The sequence below is a fragment of the Gorilla gorilla genome, chromosome 10 (genome assembly GCF_029281585.2).
Source record: "Gorilla gorilla gorilla isolate KB3781 chromosome 10, NHGRI_mGorGor1-v2.1_pri, whole genome shotgun sequence".
NCBI classification, from domain to species: domain Eukaryota; kingdom Metazoa; phylum Chordata; class Mammalia; order Primates; family Hominidae; genus Gorilla; species Gorilla gorilla.
In genome coordinates this window covers 124126235-124147017 of record NC_073234.2, presented here as the reverse complement: position 1 = coordinate 124147017, position 20783 = coordinate 124126235, and the positions used below count along the sequence as shown (strand labels likewise).

Genomic DNA, 20783 nt, shown 5'->3' with positions numbered 1-20783 from the left:
GTGACAGAGCGAGACTCCATTTAAAAAAAAAAAAGAAAGAAAATAAAAGTCCCACATCAATCATCTAAGCTTCCACTTAAAGAACATAGGACAAGGGGAGCAAAATAAACCCAAAGCAAACAGAAGGAAGGAAATAGTAAAGAGCACAAATCAATGAAACGGAAAGCAAGAAAACAATAGAGAAAAATCAATGAAATAAAAACTAGTTCTTGAAAAGTTTCAGTAAAATTGACAATTCTCTGCTAAGACTAACCAAGAAAGAAAAAGAAGACACAAATTGGCTGGGCATGGTGGCTCATGCCTGTAATCCCAGCACTTTGGGAGGCCGAGGCAGGTGGATCATGAGGTCAGGAGTTCAACACCAGCCTGGCCAAGATGGTAAAGCCCCTGTCTCTACTAAAAATACAAAAATAGCTGGGCATGGTGGCGGGTGCCTGTAATCCCAGCTACTCGGGAGGCTGAGGCAGAGAATTACTTGAACTGGGAGGCAGAAGTTTCAGTGAGCCGAGATTGCGCCATTGCACTCCAGCCTGGGTGAAAGAGCGAGACTCCGGCTCAAACAAAAGAAAAGAAAAGAAAAAGAAGACACAAATTTTCGGTATCAGGAATGAAAGAGGGGCTATCACTGCAGACATCAAACTTGATAAGCGAAATAGACCAATTCCTTTAAAAACAAAACTACCATAACTCACCCACTACGGAATAGACAGTTTGAATAGCCCTGTAACTATTAAGGAAATTGAATTTGTAATGTAACAGATCCCCAAAGAGGAATCTCTAGGTTGAAATGGTTTCCCTGGAGAAGTTTACCAAACATTTAAAGAATTAACAGTTACCTACAAAATCTCTTCCAGAAAATAGAAGAGAAGGAAACATATTCCAATTCATTTTACTAAGCGAGTGTTAACTCTGATGTTAAAACCAGAGTTTTACAAAAAGGTGGAACTACTGGGCTGGGCGGGGCGGCTCATGCCTGTAATCCCAGCACTTTGGGAGGCCGAGGTGGGCGGATCACAAGGTCAGGAATTTGAGACCAGCCTGGCCAATATGGTTAAACCCTGTCTCTACTAAAAATACAGAAAAATTAGCTGGGTGTGGTGGCACATGCCTATAATCCCAGCTACTCAGGAGGCTGAGGCAGGAGAATTGCTTGAACCCAGGAGGTGGAGGTTGCAGTGAGCCGAGATGACGCTACTGCACTTCAGCCTGGGCGACAGAGCAAGACACAAGGTGGAACTACAGATTAATATCTCACATGAGTATAGAAACAAAAATGCAGTCGAGCATGGTGGCTCATGCCTGTAATTCTGGTACTTTGGGATACTGAAGTGGGAGGATCGCTTGAGCCCAGGAGTTCGAGACCAGTCTGGGCAATATGGCGAAAACCCATTTCTACAAAAGATACAAAAATTAACCGGGTGTGGTGGCATGCCTGTAGTTACAACTGCCTAGGGGGCTGAGGTGGGTGGATCACCTGAGCCTGGGAGGTCTAGGCTGCAGTGAGCCGAAATTGTGCCACTGCACTCCAGCACGGGCAACAGAGTGAGACCCTGTCTGAAAAGAAAAGAAAAAAAAAAAAATGCTTAACAATAAATTAGCAAATGGAATTCAGCAATCTGTATAAAGAATTGTCTACCTTTACCAAGTGGGATTTATTCCAGGGGTGCAAGGCTTGCTTGGTATTCAGAAATCAATGTAATGCATCATATTAACAGGCTAAAGACGAAAAATCATAAATCATTCAGTGTAGTACAGGTATTCATGATTTAAAAATCTCTTAAAAATAGGAATGAAGGAGAAATTCCTTGATTTTTTTTTAAAGAATAATCAAGTGCAGTAGTGAGAAGTGGGGGGAGAGGGGAAGAGTAGTACATGGAGTTTGATCTGTAACTGACTGTAAAAAATCCATTGAGATAACTCACTGCTTTCAGACCAGCCAAATTCCTCAATTTGATAAAGAGCATCTACAAAAAAAAAAAAAAACAACAAAAAAAAACTGCAGCTAACATTATACTTAATGATGAAAGACTGAATGCTTCCTGCCAAAGGTCAAGAACAAGGCAAAGACGTTTGCTTTCACTCCTTATGCCTCACTATGCAACACTCACTGTGCTTTGCTTTCACTCACTTTGCTTTCACTCACTATGCAGCACTCAGCATAGTGCTGGAGGTGCTAGCCAGTGTAATAAGGCAAGAAATGGGCATAAGCGACACACAGATTGGAAAGAAAAAAATTAAAATCATCTCTATTTTCTGGTGACATGATTGTTTCTGTAGGAAATCCCAAGGAATCTATAAAACAGTTTGTAGAACTAAAAGGTGACTTCAGCAAGGCCCCGGGACATAAGGTAAACATAGAAAAACTAATTGTATTCCAATATACTAGCCATGAACTCATGGACATTGTAATAAAAAATATAGTGCTATTGGCGGGGTGCAGTGGCTCATGCCTGTAATCCCAGCACTTTGGAAGGCTAAGGCGGGAGGACTGCTTAGCCCAGAGTTTGAGATCAGCCTTGGCAACACAGTGAGACCCCCATCTCTACAAAATATAATTTAAAAATTAACTGATGTGGTGGTGTATGCCTGTAGTCCCAGCTACTGGGGAAGCTGAGGCAGAAGGATCACTTGAGCCCAGGAGTTCAAGGCTGCAGTGAGCTATGATCATGCCACTGTACTTTAGCCTGGGTGATAGAGTGAGACCCTGTCAAAAAAAAAAAAAAAAAAAAAGAAAAGAAAAGAAAAGAAAATTAGCAAGACATGAAGAGACATATAAATAGCAAATAAGAGCCAGGTGTGGTGGCTCACGCCTGTAATCCCAGCACTTCGGGAGGCCAAGGCAGGTGTATTGCTTGAAGTCAGAAGTTCAAGACCAGCCTGGCCAACATGGTGAAACCCCATCTCTACTAAAAATACAAAAATTAGCTGGGCATGGTGGCGGGTGCTTGTAATCTCAGCTACTTGGGAGACTGAGGCAGGAGAATCACTTGAACCCGAGAGGCGGAGATTGCAGTGAGCTGAGATTACGTCACTGCACTCCAGCCTCGGTGACAGAGCGAGACTCTGTCTCAGAAAAAAAATAAAATAAAATTTTAAAAATAAATAAATAGCAAATAAGAACATGAAAAGATTTTGAACATTATTAACCAACAGGAAAATGCAAATTAAAATCACAATGAGGTATTACTCTATACCTATCAGAATGGCTAAAATAAAATATAGTGACAACACCAAATGCTGACAAAGATGCAAAGAAACTGGCACTCATAGATTGCTGGTAGGTGGGGATGTAAAATGGGTCAACCATTCTGGGAAACAGTTTGACAGTTTCTTAAAATACTGAACATACGACTACCATATAACACAGCAATTGGACTCCTGGGAACTTTTCACAGAGAAATGAAGACGTACGTTCACACAAAAAGCTGTACATGAATGTTTATAACGTTTATACCAGCTTTATTCATAATAGCTCCAACCTGTGTCCTTCAATGGGTGAATAGGTCAAACAATATGTCCTTCAATGGGTGAATATTTAAACCATGGTGCATCTGTACCATGGAACACTACTCAGCAATAATAAGGAACAAACTACTCACACATGCAACAACCTGGATGCATCTCCAGAGATTTATGCAGAGTGAAAACAGTCAATTCTAAAAGGTTACATACTATATGATTCCATTTACATGACATTCTTGAAATGACAAAATTTTAGAAATGTAGAACAGATGAGTGGTTGCCAGGGCTTAAGGAGGGGATGAACGGAAGGTGGAAGTGGGTGTGGCTATCAAAGGGAACATGAGGTATCCTTGTGGTGATGGAAATATTTTCAACATCTATATTGACATTGACTGTATCCATGTCAATATCCAGGTTATAATGTACTACAGTTTTGCAAGATGTTACCACTGGAGGAAACTGCATAAAGGGTACATGTGATCTCTCTTTTTTTTGTTGTTATTTTTCGCTAAATTTTTTGTAGGGATGGGGTTTCACTAAGTTGCCCAGAGTGGTCTCAAACTTCTGAGCTCAAGTGAGCCACTTGCCTTGGCCTCCAAAATGCTAGGATTACAGGCGTGAGCCGCTGTACCTGGCCCACACATGATCTTTCTCTCTCTCTCTCTCTCCCTCCCTCTCTCTTTTTAATGAGACAGAGTCACTCAGGCTGGAATGCAGTGGCGTGATCTTGGCTCACTGCAACCTCCACCTCCTGGGTTCAAACAATTCTTGTGCCTCAGCCTCCCTAGTAGCTGGCATTACAGGCGCATGCCACCACTCCTGGCCTCTTTGTATTATTTCTTACACTTGTATGTGAATCTATAATTATCTCAAAATTAAAATTTTAATTTTAAAAAAGGCATTTGTCTGTAGCCTGTCAATCATTCAGTATTTTTCCAGTCTCTATTTTGCAGAAAGAAGTACCCAAAGCAGTGAGAATGAAGATTTATCAATGTAGAGTGAATTTTAGTGCTCTTCAAATTTTGTTGTCTTCTATCGCTCAATTAGGGGTCTTGTCTACTGAGATTACTCTAGGGACTTCCAGTCTCATTTATTTAATAATATTATTATTTGTTAATGCTTCCACAGGGTAATTCACTGAGCTTCTAGGTTGCCCTAGCAACCTAAAACAAATGTCCCCATTTGGTACTCAGAAAAAATAGAAAAATGATTTGCTAAGGAGCCTCTGGATGCTGGGCCCACAGTTCTTTCCTCTTCATACATAAGCTGGCATCTATATCATGTGGGGTCTGGAATCATTTTTATTTTTCCTGATCATTAAATTCCTCTCCATCTAGCACCTGTCTTAGGCCACTTTAGAAATCACCAGCTTTTGAGAGCAGGAAAAAACTCTTAAATCCAGCATCTCACCTGGACTTGGATCCCTCCCTTTAGGGCCAGCTTGGACAGAGCCAAGGTTTCTTTCAGGCCCACAAAGCAATTGCTGTAGGTTCAAGAACAATGAGATGATGGGGCTTTCTCCCAGCAGAGTTATGCAGTTTTCCTGTTTCTGGAAGTAAGCAGCTCTCAGCTGACCACATTTGGGATAGGTATGGAGTGAAAGTGAGGTGGCATTGCTTCTGGCATTGGGTGCTTCCTGTGCAAGAATCACCTCCTCAAATGCAGGGCTCAAACTAGGAACTGAAAGAGGCAGTCAGAAGATGAAGGCCTTGGGATCTTTCGTAGCATATTCCATGGCTGCTTTTTGGCGGTATCATCTGGCGGGGGGAATTCTTCTAATTTCATCATTATCATTTCATCACTTCTAACTTCATCATTTATCTATGATCTCATGGAACCCCAAGATTTTTTTATTTTTATTTCTATTTTTTTTTTCAGAGTCTCACTCTCGCCCAGGCTGGAGTGCAGTGGCGCTATCTAGGCTTACTGCAACTTCCACCTCCAAACTCGAGTTCAAGCAATTCTTCTGCCTCAGCCTCCCAAGTAGCTGGGATTAAGGACGCGTGCCACCATGCCTGGCTAATTTTTGTATTTTTAGTAGAGACAGGGTTTCATCATGTTGGCCAGGCTGGTCTCGAACTCCTGACCTCAAACAATCCGCCTGCCTCAGCCTCCCAAGTGCTGGGATTACAGGTGTGAGCCACCACTCCTGGCCGGAACCCTGTGATTTTTAAACATCAACATGTTTTAAAACAACTATTTTGTGCTGGGCACTGTGTTGGGTGCTTTGCCATGTCTTAATTCATTGAATCTAAACTCCTGAATATTCAAAACCACTTCCTGAAGCATTTACATGATTCCCAGTGATATATAGGCAGGAGAATAGGGCTCAGCTCAGAGGGGAAGTGACTTGCTGAACGTCACACAATGAGTAATAGGTGGAGCCTGAATTTAAACCTAAACCGGCCAGAATCCAAAGTCCACGGTTTTTCTGTTCTGTCATGCTGCCACAGAGGCAGTTTAGTGTAATGACTAACTGGCTAAGGGTGCAGGCTCTGCATTTAGATGGATGTGGGTTCTACGTGGTTCAAGCCATGTGACTTGGACAAGGAATTTAACTTCTCTGAGTCTTCAGTTTCCTCACCTTTATAGGTGGGGATTAGGAGTCCCTTCTGGGCTGGATGTGGTGGCTCATGCTTGTAATTTCAACACTTTGGGAGGCCAGGAATTTGAGACTAGCCTGGGTAACAAAACAAGACCCCATCTGTACAAAAAGTAAAAATATTAGTGAGCAAAGTGGTGTGCACCTGCAGTTTTAGCTGCTCGGAAGGCTGAGGTGGAAGGATGGCTTGAGCCTGGTAGTTCGAGGCTGCAGTGAGCCAGATGGAGCCACTGCTCTCCAGCCTGGGCAAAAGAGTGAGACCCCGTCTCAAAAAGAAAAAAAAAAAAGAATTATTTCTGTGGCCATAGGATTGTTGAGCAATTTCAGAAGATTCTGCATGTAAAGCACCCAGATAGTGCCTAGCATGTGTAAGTGATGGATAAATGTTAGCAATAATCTGTTTCCAAAGAATGAGCTAGCTTACTCCGTGGTTTCCAGTTGGAACTCGGCCGGACGTGGTGGCTCACGCCTGTAATCCCAGCACTTTGGGAGGCCGAGGCGGGTGGATTACAAGGTCAGGAGATCAAGACCATCCTGGCTAACACGGTGAAACCCCGTCTCTACTAAAAATACAAAAAATAAGCCGGGCGTGGTGGCGGGTGCCTGTAGTCCCAGCTACTCGGGAGGCTGAGGCAGGAGAATGACGTGAACCTGGGAGGCGGAGCTTGCAGTGAGCTGAGATCGCGCCACTGTACTCCAGCCTGGGCGACAGAGCAAGACTCCGTCTCAAAAAAAAGGAACTCAAAGCACTTTACCAATCTTCATTTTCCCCAAAGCACTCAGAACTCACTGCTATCAATGCCCCTGTTTAATTTATTAACTAGTGAATTTAAAAAAAACAACTTTTATTGTTCAAAACTATTGAATTGTGGGCACAGTGGCTCATACCTGTAATCCCAACACTTTGGGAGGCCGAGGTGGGAGGATCTCTTGAGCTCAGGAGTTTGAGGCCAGCCTGAACAACATAGCAGGACTTCATCTCTACAAAAAAATGTTAAAAATTTAGCTGGGCATGGTGGCGCGTGCCTGTAGTCTCAGCTACGTGGGAGGCTGAGGTGGGAGGATTACTTGAGCCCGGGAGGTCCATGCTGCAGTGAGCCGTGGACTGCCCCACTGCACTCCAGCCTGAGCGACAGAGCAAGACTCTGTCTCAAACAAACAAACGAAAACAAGTGAATTGTTTTTGAGCCTCACCATATGGCAGGCACTGCAGTAGGTGTTTCATCACGATTATCTCATTTAAATAAAGTGAGTGGCAAATCTTACTGCAGGAAGGGTGCTGAATTCCTCCTATTAGGAGTGGCTGCTTGAAGGCAAAATAAAACCCATCCTTTCATTTTGTTGAGCCCCAGCAGTAGCAGCAACAGGTACTGTCGAGCGTTTATCACAAGCCAGGAACTCTTCTAAGTATATTACTATTATCCTGGTGCAAAAGTAATCGCGGTTTTTGCCATTCCTTTTAATGGCAAAAAGTAATGCCATGATCATGGCTGCTAATATGATCTCATGGAACCCTGTGAGGGAGGGGCTGTTATTATCCCCATTTTACAGATAAAGAAACTGACCCTTAGAGAGGATAAATAATTTGCTGTGATAGCTGTCTTAGTTCAGGTCGAGCTTGATTTAAATAACACACGTTTCTGAGGCTGACGCTTAAAATAAAAAATCCCCCTGTGAATGGCAAAGATGCCTTGCTTTGGGAAGTAAATAGCCCTACCCCACAGTCGGTTCGGTTCCCCAGGCTCTGTTTCCTCAAATCTCGGTATTTCAGAGCTTGGTATATCAGAAAGGGACTTTAGCTATTAACAGGACAACTTCTTCATGCTAAAGATTAGGGGACTCAGGCCCAAAGACGTAAGAGAACTGTCCCAGTTCACACAGTCTGACGGCCGCAGAGCTGAGGCTCAAATTCCCGTGCTCCGACTTTCAGGCCTGGGCCGCCGAGTTATTAAGGGACTCTGGCCAGGGAAAGGAAGGGAGGAACCCTGAAGTTTCCATTCCCTCACCTGCGAAATGGGGTCAATCACGGGCCCTCTTTGGGGTTACGTGGGTGTGGCCTAGCCCAGGGGCGGCCACTCTGCACTAGGAATGTGACAATGGACGGTTCAGGGAGGGCTGGAACGTCGGCAGTCCTCAAGGGAGGTGGTGGGAGGGTGTGACGGAGCCAGGGCGGAGCCTCGGGAGCCAGAGGCGTGGATTCGCGAATTCGGGGCGGGGCTTGGGGTTTAAACTTTGAGATGGGGTAGTGGGTGGGGCTTGAGATGCTAGGAATAGGGTTGCGGCCCTTGGGCGGGGCTTCTGGAAGACGGGGCGGGGCTTTGTGAGGCAGCTGGGCGAGTTCTGAAGCAGTGGGAGGGGAGCCGGGCTTAGGGAACCAGGAGGCTGGTTTAAGGACTTGGATAGGCAGTGCGCGGGGCTCAGAGGAGCTAATGTTCCTGTATTGAGGGGCTCTGGGGGAATCTTTGAGGAGCCAGGGGACGTGGCCTTGCAGAGCCTAGCGGGTCAGTGGGCGGGGCTCTAAGAACCCCGCTCCGGGGTCTAAGGAGCAGTGGGCGTTGCTCGGAGGCGCCTGTGGGCGTGGCCCTCTACCACTCAGATGACTGGAGAGCGGGGCGTGCGCTTGGGCACCGCCTGCATCCCTCGGCGCGACCAGAGGGGGCGTAGCGAGGCGTGGAACGTGGGGTGGGAAGCGGGCTTCCCCTCCGGAAGTGGGCGTGGCGCACAGCAGCCCTGCAGCCCTGGTTGGGCCCCGCGCTGCGCGGGGGCGGGGCCTACGCGCGGTGGCGGGGGCGGTGGCGGCTGCCCGCGCCCCTCCCCCGCACGGCGCTCAGTGCCAGGCGGGAGGCGGTAGCGGTTGGAGGCTTCGCCCGGCTTTGCAGCGGGGACTTCGGCGGCGGCGCTTCAGGCACCTCGGCCCGGGTGAGCGGCGCGCGCCCGGCGGGGGCAGCCTGAGAGCGAGTCGGGCGGGCGGACCTGTCCTCTGAGCATGTGCCTGCGCCGCCTGACAGGAGCCGGCGGGGCGAGGGGCAGGGCTAGGTGGAGGGGACAGGGCTGGGTGGGCGCGCGGGGCGCGGGTTCACGGGCTGGGTTGCAAGGGGTTAGGGCCGGGGGCTGCTGTCGGGGGCTCGGGGAAAGGGAGTTCGGGACCGAACCAGGTGGCGTGGGGAGCGTGAAGCAGGGTCCCTGTGGGGAGGAGGCTTTCGAGGTCCGGAACGCTCCTGGCCGGGTGCGGAGCCGCGGGCAGAGGTGGGACGAGGCTGCCCAGGGAAGGCTTTTAGGGGTCAGGGATCGCCTGCTTGGGCGAGGTGCTGGGAGGGAAGGGCTGCTTCGGGCGAGGCGCAGAGCCCGGGGGCTCCAGGCCTGGGGACTGGGTTTGGGCCGCCCCAGGGAACGAGTGGGTGGGGGCGGGCAGGGGCCGGGCTCACGTGGGGCCGGGGCGAGCTGGGCCCTGCGTCGGGAGGGGCGAGGGCGGCCGCCTGGCCTGCGGGTTTCCTGGCTTTGGGTGCGAGACCAGCTCTGGGCCCTGCAGATCTCGGTTGGGGGTCAGGCGGGGCGGGGCAGAGCTGGAGCTGGAGTAATGTGGGTGGGGGCGGCTTGGGAAGAGGCTGAGCCCGGCCAAGGGAGCAGAGGGCTGGGACTGGCTGGGGGTTGGGAGAGGAGGAACGAAGCAGGAAGGCTGTCGGATCGGGGGCCCAGGGTGTCCGAGTGAACTGGGTGATTCAGAGGTGTGTTCCCCTAATAGCGGGGCAGCTGGCGAGGGACGCAGTAAAAAGGAGCGAGGTGCAGGTGGGGCCCCGCTGCGCCGAAATGACTGAGGATGAGGTCAGACGTGGAGGGTGGGAATGCAGAAACCGAGCTCTCCCGCCTGTCCCCACCGGCGCACGCTCCCCAGCTCTCCGTCTCTCAAATGATTTGAATGTGTTGGGGGAAGTGGCAGGCTGCGGTGAGAGCCGAGAAGAAAGGGGCTTCCTCTTGGAGGGAGGCGCTGGCCCTGCCATCCTTTTTTGGGAGTGTTCAAAGGATTTTGAACGCTGGAAAAGGAATCGTAGGCTTTACTGCATCACGGTTTAGAAACACATCCTATATTTGGCCGTAATGTAGGCTGCCCTTGTTTTGTGGTGTCTAAAGTGCTTGCTCTACATGTTGCAAACGTGGGATTCAGAGTGCGAAGCAAATTGCAAGTTGTTCATTTCCCCCGGCATAGTAAGATACAAAGGCTTTTCCCTCCTATAAGACATTTGAAAAGAATTGAATGTAGTGTGCGTTTAATAAACTGGTCCTGGGTGGCGAATATATTTACTTTTGGAAATAGTTACCACAAAATATTAGGCCCTCTTACCGCAGCCTTTCTGCCTGGGATTACATTCTAAAACAGTACTTGTAGGGCTCTTAGTCACTCCATATAATAATGCATCTCATTGTCCTTATCTGGCAGAACGTTCTCCTGACACCAGGGCCTGCTGGAATAGACAGGAACATGATTAAGTATAAGCAGTTGCTTTGTACCGTCTGTTCAATTGTGAAGGCAAATAGATACCTGTTTAATATTAATTCACTTTCTGCATTCCCTGTAAAACTGAAGAAATGTGCAAAATCTATTTTGGAGTTGGTTCTATACATTTCAAATGATTTAAGGAAACTAATATTTTTGGTTTGGAGGTATGTTTCACAGTCATAATGTTTGGCTATGAAGCAAAATAGTAAACATTGGATCTGAGAAATCGCATAAATAAGTAGGGAAAAAAGTGAAATAAAACTGAGAATTGTGTTGTACCTTAGGTCTTGAAGTGCAGTGTTTCGTGGTGGAGGTTAGTCGTGTGTACTGAGGATTGGACAAAGATTTGGTATAAACGTCAGGAGCACACATTTTTGACAAATATAGAACCTATCTTGTCCATATTTATTTTGATTACTTGTGGAAGGTACATTAAAGCCTGATGAATTTTAATAGATACATACCGATGAAACATAACTGCACACAATATTGACTTTTTCATGATCCTTTGTTACTTTGCCTGCAGATTATGCTAATCAGCATTTATACTTATTTATATATAGTTTAGGATTAGATTCGGTGTCAGTGAATAGCATTTTTTAAACACTGTTGGATTTTTTGATAAAAGTTTTATGTTTAACTTATCTGTCACTTCTGGGATCCACTCCAACCATGAGGAAGAGAGTCACTCTAACGACTATGAGATGGAATGTTCAAAAGGATAAATATCAATTCTTAGTTATATAAGTGGGTATGTCGACGAGTCTCTTCTTTATGATGGCAAAATTTTAATTTCTCATATTTTGATTTGTCACAAACTGGTACTTTAGAAACATATTATTAATTGGGCTGTTTTACCTTTGACCTCTTTTCCAGGGGTGGGGCAATAATAAATTTGAGAGCTACTTGCATTTTCAAGGTACAAATCCATGTGATAAAACCTCTTAAGCTTGTTTTCCATTTATGACTTCTCTGTGTTACTGTCTCCTTGAATTATGAAAACTCTTTTCTGACACTTGTATGTCTTTTTAAACTTAAGATACCTTTTCTGTATTAAAACAGAATTCTTCATGAATATTTCAGTATGACCTAGTACCTAGAATGTTAAGTAATAGAATCTCTCTGGGTTTTCTTTGCCCTAGTTCAGATCCTTTAAAGTGAGTGAACAAGATTCTGTACTCCTTTCTGAGTACTTTGTATTTCTAGAGTGCAGAATGGAACTTTTTTTGTTTTATAACAGCTTCATTGAGACATCCTGTACAGTTCACCCGTTTAAAGTGTACAGTTCTGTGGTTTTTGGTATATTCACAGAGTTGTGCAGCTGTCACCACAGTCAATTTTAGAACATTTTCATCCCCCCCAAAAAGAAACCCCATACCCCTTAGAAGTCCTCCCGTTTCATGTCAATGGAATCATACACTATGTGGTCTTTTGCGTCTTGCCCTTATTTAGCATATTTTCAAGGTTTATATGTGTGGTAGTATTGTATAGTACTTCATTCTTTTTTTTAATGGTCAAATAATATTCCATTGTTTGGATATGCCGTATTTTGTTTATCCATTCATCAGTTGATGAACATTTGGGTGTTTTCCCTTTTTGGCTATTATGAATAATGCTGTGAACATACGTTTTCATTTCTCCTGAGTATTTACCTAGGAATGTAATCGATGGGTTGTATGGTAACTCTATATTTAACTATTGGAGGAATGGCCAGACTTCTCCAAAGCAGCTGCACCATTTTACGGTATTCACCAAGAGTATATGAAGGTTCTAAATTCTCCACATTCTTGCCAACACTTGTTACTCTCTGACTTTTTGATTCTAGTCATCTGTGTTTTCCTAATGGCTAATGATGTTGAGCATCTTTTCATGTGGTTGGTGAACATTTGTATGTGTAATCTTTGGAGAAATGTCCATTCAAATGCTCTGCCCGTTTTTTAATGGGTTGTCTTTTTGTTGGTGTTATAAAAGTTGTTCATGTATTCTAGATTCAAGTGCCTTATCAGCTGTATGATTTGCGAACATTTTCTTGGATTCTGACATGTCCTTTCATTTTCTTGATGGTGCCCCTTTTTAGGAACAAACATTTTAAATTTTGATGATTTCCAATTTATGAATAGTGGGGTCTTACTAGTTAGAAATCAGACCTTAAACCACACCCTCATCAATATTTTGGTTATATAAGTTGAAACCCAAATGTGAAAGGACTGGGGAAAGGTTTGAATTAATATATTTTAGGGTATGCTATAGATGAAAAAGGATTCATCAGGGAACATGCCATTCACCTGTTCAAATCCTCTGGTGACCTCACCTTTACCCACAAAATAAAGTTCAGACTTCTTAATGAGGTGTGGAGTAAGGTGGGCTCTGATTTCAGCCTGCTTTATTTCTCACTATTCCCCTTCCAATGTCTTCATCTCTAGTGTCACTCCCTGAAACATCCCAGCTTTCAAATCTTGTGATGAATTTATTACTTCATCGCCTTTCTACTTCTAGAATCCCACTTGTCCTTTGGGACATGGGTCATGAGGTTTTTCCTCCATGAAAACTTCCTCATCTCACAGGCAGACATTTGTCCCTGCCCTCATGTATTGTACATTCATCAGGACTGTTTGCTACAAAGAACTGGACCTGAATTTGAGCTAATAGTCTGAAAGGTGCCTTTCCATAGAAGGCAGAATGCAATAGAGCAATTCACATGGAAGGCAGACTGAGATTCTCTTGTTCATGGCTTGGTCATTAGTGCCTACTGGATATTCGCTGAATGAATGATTATTTATTGAAGTTAACTGGAAAGATCCTGAGGTCAGTGGGTTTCTCTGATTATCATGAATGTCTTTGTTGCCTATGTTAAAATAACATGAATGGGGTAACTCCCTTTTGCCTTTCTGGCATCCAAGTCCAGCTCTTACCAAAAAGTGCTCAAATGTAAAACTGAGTGTTTAAAACATTTCCCCAATGGCAGAACATTCTCGTCCAGGTTCTTTCCCCCGATGAACAGTAATGACTGGCGCACAGTCTCCTCACTAGGGTAGATGGCCAGCGAACACGATTTAGTCACACCAAATGCATACAGGCCGACCCTGATAGTATTTGGTCAGTTAGTACTGGAACTACCCCGTCACACTCATGAGAATGGTTGTAAATTGGATTTTAAGGGTGTGTACTTTCTTTTCATTCTTTTTTGTTTTTTTTTTAATGTTTTGTAGAGATGGGGTCTCACTGTGTTGTACAGGCTGGTCTTGAACTCCTGGGCTCAAGCAAGTCTCCTACCTTAGCCTCCGAAAGTGCTAGGATTATAGGCGTGATGCACCATGCCCAGCCTCTTCATTCTTTTGTTCATGCTCTCCTCTCTTGGGTGTCTGACTCAAATTAGTATTCTTTAGTTATATTTTGTGTTCTTATGTTCATTTTTTTTTTTTTTTTGAGACAGAGTCTCGCTCTGTCGCCCAGACTAGAGTGCTGGAGTGCAGTGGCACGATCTCAGCTCACTGCAAGCTCTGCCTCCCAGGTTCACGCCATTCTCCCGCCTCAGCCTCCCAAGTAGCTGGGACTACAGGCGCCCGCCACTACGCCCGGCTAATTTTTTTGTATTTTTTAGTAGAGATGGGGTTTCGCTGTGTTAGCCAGGATGATCTCGATCTCCTGACCTCATAATCCGCCCGCCTCGGCCTCCCAGATTATGTTTATTTTTAAAATACTTTAATTAAAAATATTTCATGCCGGGCGCGGTGGCTCACACCTGTAATCCCAGCACTTTGGGAGGCTGAGGCGGGCAGATCGCGAGGTCAGGGGTTTGAGACCAGCCTGGCCAACACGGCCAACCTGTCTCTGCTAAAAATACAAAAATTAGCCGGGTGTGGTGGCACGCGCCTGTAGTCCCAGCTACTCAGGAGGCTGAAGCAGGAGAATTGCTTGAAACCTGGGAGGCAGAGGCTGCAGGGAGCCTAGACTGCGCCATCGCACTCCAGCCTGGGCGACAGAGTTGCACTCCAGCCTGGGCGACAGAGTTGCACTCCAGCCTGGGCGACAGAGAAAGAATCCATCTCAAAAAAAATAAATAAATAAATAAATAAATAAATTCACTTAGCACCTTTCTGAGAATTAAGAGAAACCAGTTGGCCATTTCGGGATACCTTTTCTTTTTTGTGTGTTCGTTAAAGCTTGGATTGTGGCAAGGTAGTACAGAAGAGAAAGAAAAATGTCAACTTTTTTGTCTAGTTAGGGACAGTGAGCTATGGGTACCTTCTGTAGTTCTCGTTCTGAGAGAGTTTTGTATTTAGGGGAACTGAGGCCGTGAGGGTGCAGGCCTTTAGGGCCAGATAGAGCTGGGCTTCACTCTTGGCTCTGCTTCTTGCTAGCTATGACTTTGCCAGCTCCCTCACCTCCCTGAGCTTCACTTTCCTCCTCTGTAGTGTGGAGATGCAAAAGGCTTACCTTGCAGGGTCATTGGCAAGATTAAGCAAGGAAAATTATATGAAGTGCCTAATACAGAGTAGGTACTGAATACATTCCTGTTCCCTCTCTTCACTCTTAAATGTCTGTTAATGAATGGAACTGCAGAGAAGCAAATAGAGTAAGTTTAATACATTTTACATCTGACATTAAGCTATTAAGGGTATGGATTCCTACTCCCACCTGAGGATTTTAGACTTTGAATCAAAGTTGAGTCACTGAAGAGGGCAAAAAATGTCTGATTTTAGGATGGGAAGGCGGTCTTAAAAACACCTCCAGTGTTTTTGCATCTGTCTGAATTGGAAATGTCTATTCAGACAGTCTTCTCTATTCAGGTCTGTGTATTCAGTCTCTCTGTCTGTGTGTCTGTCTGTCCATTTTAAGGAAAGTTCCTGGCAAAAGATGGATTTTTTTAGGATTTGAAGGAGATTGCACTGCAGTGCTTGAGATAACTCTTCTGGTTACAATGTGATAAAGTGTAACATCCTGTGTGGGAAAAGAGCCTCTATAGTTTTATGGTATGTTAAATTAGGCCTGTCATTTGGATCTTACATTAATAACAAAAATACAGTTCCTCCCGTTTGCTGCAGTAATGAGTAATTAATATAATGCAAAGGTCAGAGTGAGAGAGACTATAAATGGGAGTAGGAAGGCCTATACATTGTATGTGGAAGGCAGTTATATTTTTTCCCCTTTGGTCAGGCAATGATCTACATTTCTTCTTAAAAATTTATGAATAATGGATTATATTTGGCACCAGTATCTCACCATCTTTTAAAGGATAAATTATTTTGGGAGATTTGGGAGATTATTGCTCAGGTACAGAGGTCCTCATTCTTGACTGCCTTGTGATGATCATCTGTGGACCTATATGAATCCAGCTGCCTGGGTGTGAGTTCCCTGGTGACTCTGAATCACAGCCAGAACAGGAAGCACTGTGGGCTGGTCTATTCCTCATTTTACAGATGAGGAGACTTTGGTGGCAGGAGCTTGACAGATTTACCCAAGATCAGGAACTTAACTGCCTCTTCCTTTGTGTGGTATGAATTAATTTTTATAGTTAGTTGTGTGAATTTATAGTATAGTGTGGATTTTTTATTTAACAATGTGAACCTGACATGGCTTTCCCTTTGTAGTCTTTGACCCAGTGCAGCAGTTCCATTTGCTTAGCCTTTCGTCATGCTCTTTTGCCAGATCTGCAAACCAAGCCTATTCACAGAGTTTTCTTCAGTTAATCACTACAGTTGGTAGCATGTACCTATGTTGTTGTTGTTGTTGTTGCTTTTTCCCACATATTCAGGTTGTGCATGTATTAAACTGTGAAGTTTGGTCCAGGTTTTTAGGAGGATTTTTAGATGCATTTTTAGGAAACTTGAAAATACATGATATCTCTTGGATAAACCTTTGGTAAACTTGATTTCTATTTTTAATGTAAAGCTCCTTGACAGTATTTTATTGATCCTTTTAAATTTCCTCAGTCTTATAATCTGAGCACTAGTAAGCAGTGGTTTTAAAGATTTGTCTTGTATTCGGAAGACCGATTATTATTGCAAAGGTGCCCTTGCATTGCATCTTGCCAGAAAAATTGGCATTAGTAGGCCGTCTGTATTTGAAAACACCAAGTTTAGACAGGAACAACATAGGCCCAGTACTGAACTATTAATATATAGATTGTAACAGACATAATGAAAACCACTTAGGATTAGCAAAGGTTGATTATTGTTTCACAATGTGGTTGTTCTGTCTTTGGGAAACCAAGACAGACTGCAAGTCTGGTCACATGGTGGTTTGGTGTAAGAGTCTTTCTTGCTCCATTGTGGAACTGGGTGTGTGTCCCCATGTCTCAACAACTGCTGAGGCCTTCATTCTGGATGAACAAAGCTGTAGATTTTTCATGAGAGACCATAGTAGACACACATGGGAAAGGAAGTGTTAGGAGAGTGAAGCCGTCAGGCTGTATTTTCTACTCTTGATATCATAGGGGTGCATGACAAAATTCACAAGCATCCTTTCCTTATGACAAATATTTAATCACCATTATTTGCTTACTTCACAGGAAAGATACTTAAATTCCTTTTCGTAATGGTCAAGCATTCTTTCCTAGTTAAAGATTCTAATTCCTTTCATTCTTAGGAACTTAAAGAATTGACTGATTTATTAATATAAAAACTCAAATGCGGCTGGAGTGGGGACTGAGGAACACACGTGAACGTGCGCTGTCATCTCTGTTAAGCAGAGGGATTTATTAGGAAACTAGTCACTTTGGAAGCTAGATGGTGAATTAATTTTGTGGTTAGTAGTATCTTTAGCTTAACAATGTCATCCTAGTTTTTCTTGGCAAGCAAGAGAGAGGCTGGAGCCAATGAGGGCTGGCCACAGTTCTTTGGGGGTGATATTTAATAAGATGCACGTTGTCTGTTTTAGAAATAGAGTAACTGTCCTTTAGGCTCTCTCTTCTGTGGGCCACTGTTGCTTTACAGTGCTACTGTAGGAAAAGATAAGTTGGAAGTCTTCTTTTTTCTCCCTAAGACTGCTAGTTTGATCTTTTTATGCATTATGACAGTGTCTTGAGTGCAGTGGACTGAATTACTTTTATCAAGTAGAACAAATAACATATCATACCTTCAAAGGATGGTTATGAACTGTGTGTTTCTCTGAAAGTGAATGAGCAAGAGCCCAGATGAAATTTCTGTTTTGGAGGCAGGCAGTGTGTACATTTGGTCTCCAACTCAAGACTGGGTTGTGTTCCAGAGTCTAACTCAGTTATTTGGAACTCAGATCTACTAGTAGTAATTTCTATCTATTGTGTTGATTCAGCATTGTAAGTGGTGGGTACGTTCCCAGCCTAGACTGAAGGAATCTGTTTAATTCACAGCAGTTTTTGAAATTGTTTATGGTGATAGTGGAATTCTGGATCTTGGGAGCTGGTAGTCATGTGAAAGAGAAGTAAGGACTCATGCCCCATGCCCCAGGAGCCTCCCTGTGCAGGCTGTGTGGCGTCCAGGGGTCTCATGCCACTGCAGCCCTCCAGGTCTGTGCTGGCCCTCCTTGTTCTTCATCCTCCTTCATCTCTCTCTTAATTTGAAGCTTCTACTCCCCTGGTTAAGCTCACTTTCTTTAAATCGTGGTAGCAAAGCACGTGGTTCAAATTCATTTCCCTGCTAGACTACCACTGTTATTCAGGGTTGGGATGACTACAGGCTTTATTCATGTCATTTCACTCATGTTCTTTAACCCTTTTAGAGGTGTACAATGTTAATATTTTAAAAGAGGAGGTTCCTTACTGATAAACAGATTGTCTCTTTGAAATGTTTGCATTCAGTCATTACAGCAAGGTTTCAAGGGGAAAGTTGAGCAGAGGCATGTGAAGTCAGGCAGACCCCATGTAAGGAGGCTAGTCCTGATACCTGGAATCAGGAAGAAACCATGCCTGCTTTAGAAAGGTTCTTCCTGTTACTCCAAAACAGTGACTCTGCTAAATTTTTTTCAAAATACTTCTGATCTTTTTTTTTCCTTTTCCGTTTGGGAACTTCACAGCTTGAAAGGGTCTTAGGTTTTGGCAAAGTGGCTTGGTTTCTGTGACCTTTGGAAAGTTGATCAGGGCATGGTAGTGATTGTAAATTGGGGCATCTTACAATGGCCAGAGCTGGGCACTCGTCCTGTCTATTTTTCTATTCTTTTATAAACTTATCAAAAAGTCACTTTTTTCATCAAACAGTGGGAAATTATTGACCTCTCCATTCTGTTAGTGCCTCTGTGAAGGGTTTCAACTACTGGTTTCAAAGAACTCTTCTCATTCAAACATTTTATGATGCAAAATATATTAGGGACTTGAGTTTTCTGGTATCATTAAAAAAATTCATATTCACAAAGTCTTATGGCAAGCTTAATGTTTTGATTTACTTTTAAATTATGTAAAAGTTTAGAAAATACATTACAAGCCTCCTCCAGCCCTCAAGCACATGACTCTTTGATGGTGAATTCTGCAGTATAGACTGTGAGCTCTGTGGGAATTCAGGAGACAGGCGTTGGAGAGTCAGTGTTTGTGGGACACTGGGAGTGAGATCCTGCCTGAGGGTGTGCCTAATAGTACTGGGCTGACTCAGAACTGGTGTAATTAGGGAAGAGTAGTGTAAGATGGGTAGATGAGATGGCCCTGATTGTGGAAAGTGATGATAATAGGTTATGCGTTTATACAATATGTTAGAGTAAAGTGTAAATATAGTTTGGTTATGGAGTTATAAAGGTAGGTGAAAGTGTAATTTGTGGGTGTCACTAGTGTTAGTGATTTCTATGCTAATACTAATTACATCTGGGATTAAATGACTAGAGATTGAGTACAGAATTATTTTCTAGTTTGTGAAAGTGAACACCTTATAATACTGCTATATTCCATGTTCCTTAAAGGTAGAGGATATCTTACATTTTTTGGTGCCTCTATTTCCTAGCATATTGCCTGGTGCATAGTAGCTGCTCAATAAATGTTAATTGAGTAATTGAATTTCAACTTTGCATGATACACTTGTGATATTGTCAGTCTTTCCATTTTCCTAGAAGATGAAAGGAATAAAGATGTTTTCTATGGCCTAGGACTACTAATTGTAAATATTTGCCGGGTGCGGTGGCTCATGCCTGTAATCCCAGCACTTTAGGAGGCTGAGGCGGGTGGATCACGAGGTCAGGATGTCGAGACCATCCTGGCTAACATGGTGAAACCCCATCTCTACTAAAAATACAAAAAATTAGCCGGGCGTGGTGGCGGGCGCCTGTAGTCCCAGCTACTCAGGAGGCTGAGGGCAGGAAAATGGCGTGAACTCGGGAGACAGAGCTTGCAGTGAACTGAGATCGCACCACTGCACTCCAGCCTGGGCAACAAAGAGAGACTCCATCTCAAATAAAAAAAAAATTCTTATTATGTTATTATAAACTAACTTCATAATTTTTATTGTAAATAAATATGTTAGCAAGATGTTTATATGTGTAAATTTACACACACAGACATACATACACATTCCTTTATTGAAACATGCTTTATTAGTAAAGCAAATTTTGGGCTTTTGATTATTTAAAGCATATGTTCTGATAAAAAGCAGGATAACACAACATTTTGGTACTCATCGCAAATTTACTTAATTGATTTCTTGAATAAATTAAAACTATTGGCAGCCTGGGTTTCTTATGGCTGTATTTTATAGCTCTGGTTAGCAAGTTTGTGTGTGTGTGTGTGTGTGTCTGTATGAGTGTTTGAGACAGGGTCTTGCTCTGTCACCCAGGCTGGAGTGCAGTGGTGTGATTGAGGCTCAATGCAGTGTCGCCCTCCCAGGCTCAAGTGATCCTCCCACCTCAGCCTCTCGAGTAGCTGGGATTACAGGCATACGCCACTATGCCTGGCTAATGTTTTAATATTTTTGTAGAGACGGGGTCTCACTGTGTTGCTCAGGCTGGTTTCCAACTCTTGGGCTCAAGTGATCCTCTCGCCTCAGCCTCCCAAAGTGCTGGGATTGTAGGCGTGAGCCACTGTGCCTGGCCTGGTTAGCAAGTTTGACTTTAGAGTCAATGAAGTAACATCCCAATGGAAGCATGCTTTCATTTAACAATGAAGATAAATATGGCAAGAACCATAATTTCTGTCAAGGGGATTTAAAGTTAAGGTAGCCATTGAAAAAGCTGTTTTCCTTCACTATCTTTCTCTTTTTGAGTTTCTCATCCTTTAATGCGCTATTGTCATTAAATAGCCTTATGTTCTCCCTGGAGGAGGAGGTGAAGGTG

General features: G+C 43.9%; 1 protein-coding gene and 1 pseudogene across 2 annotated transcripts in view; one reads left to right on the top strand and one right to left on the bottom strand.

Annotated features, from left to right (window-relative positions):
- The window catches only part of LOC129526019 (basic proline-rich protein-like), a 328162-nt pseudogene that overhangs the window by 167046 nt on the left and 140333 nt on the right, over positions 1-20783 (bottom strand).
- The window catches only part of CORO1C (coronin 1C), an 84592-nt gene continuing 72612 nt past the window's right edge, over positions 8804-20783 (top strand). The window contains exon 1 of one of the 2 annotated variants that reach the window (XM_019038806.4): positions 8804-8983. The gene's annotated coding sequence lies outside the window, so the exon portion shown is untranslated. The remainder of the gene's footprint in view (positions 8984-20783) is intronic. The other variant, XM_063694288.1, reaches the window with a different exon arrangement.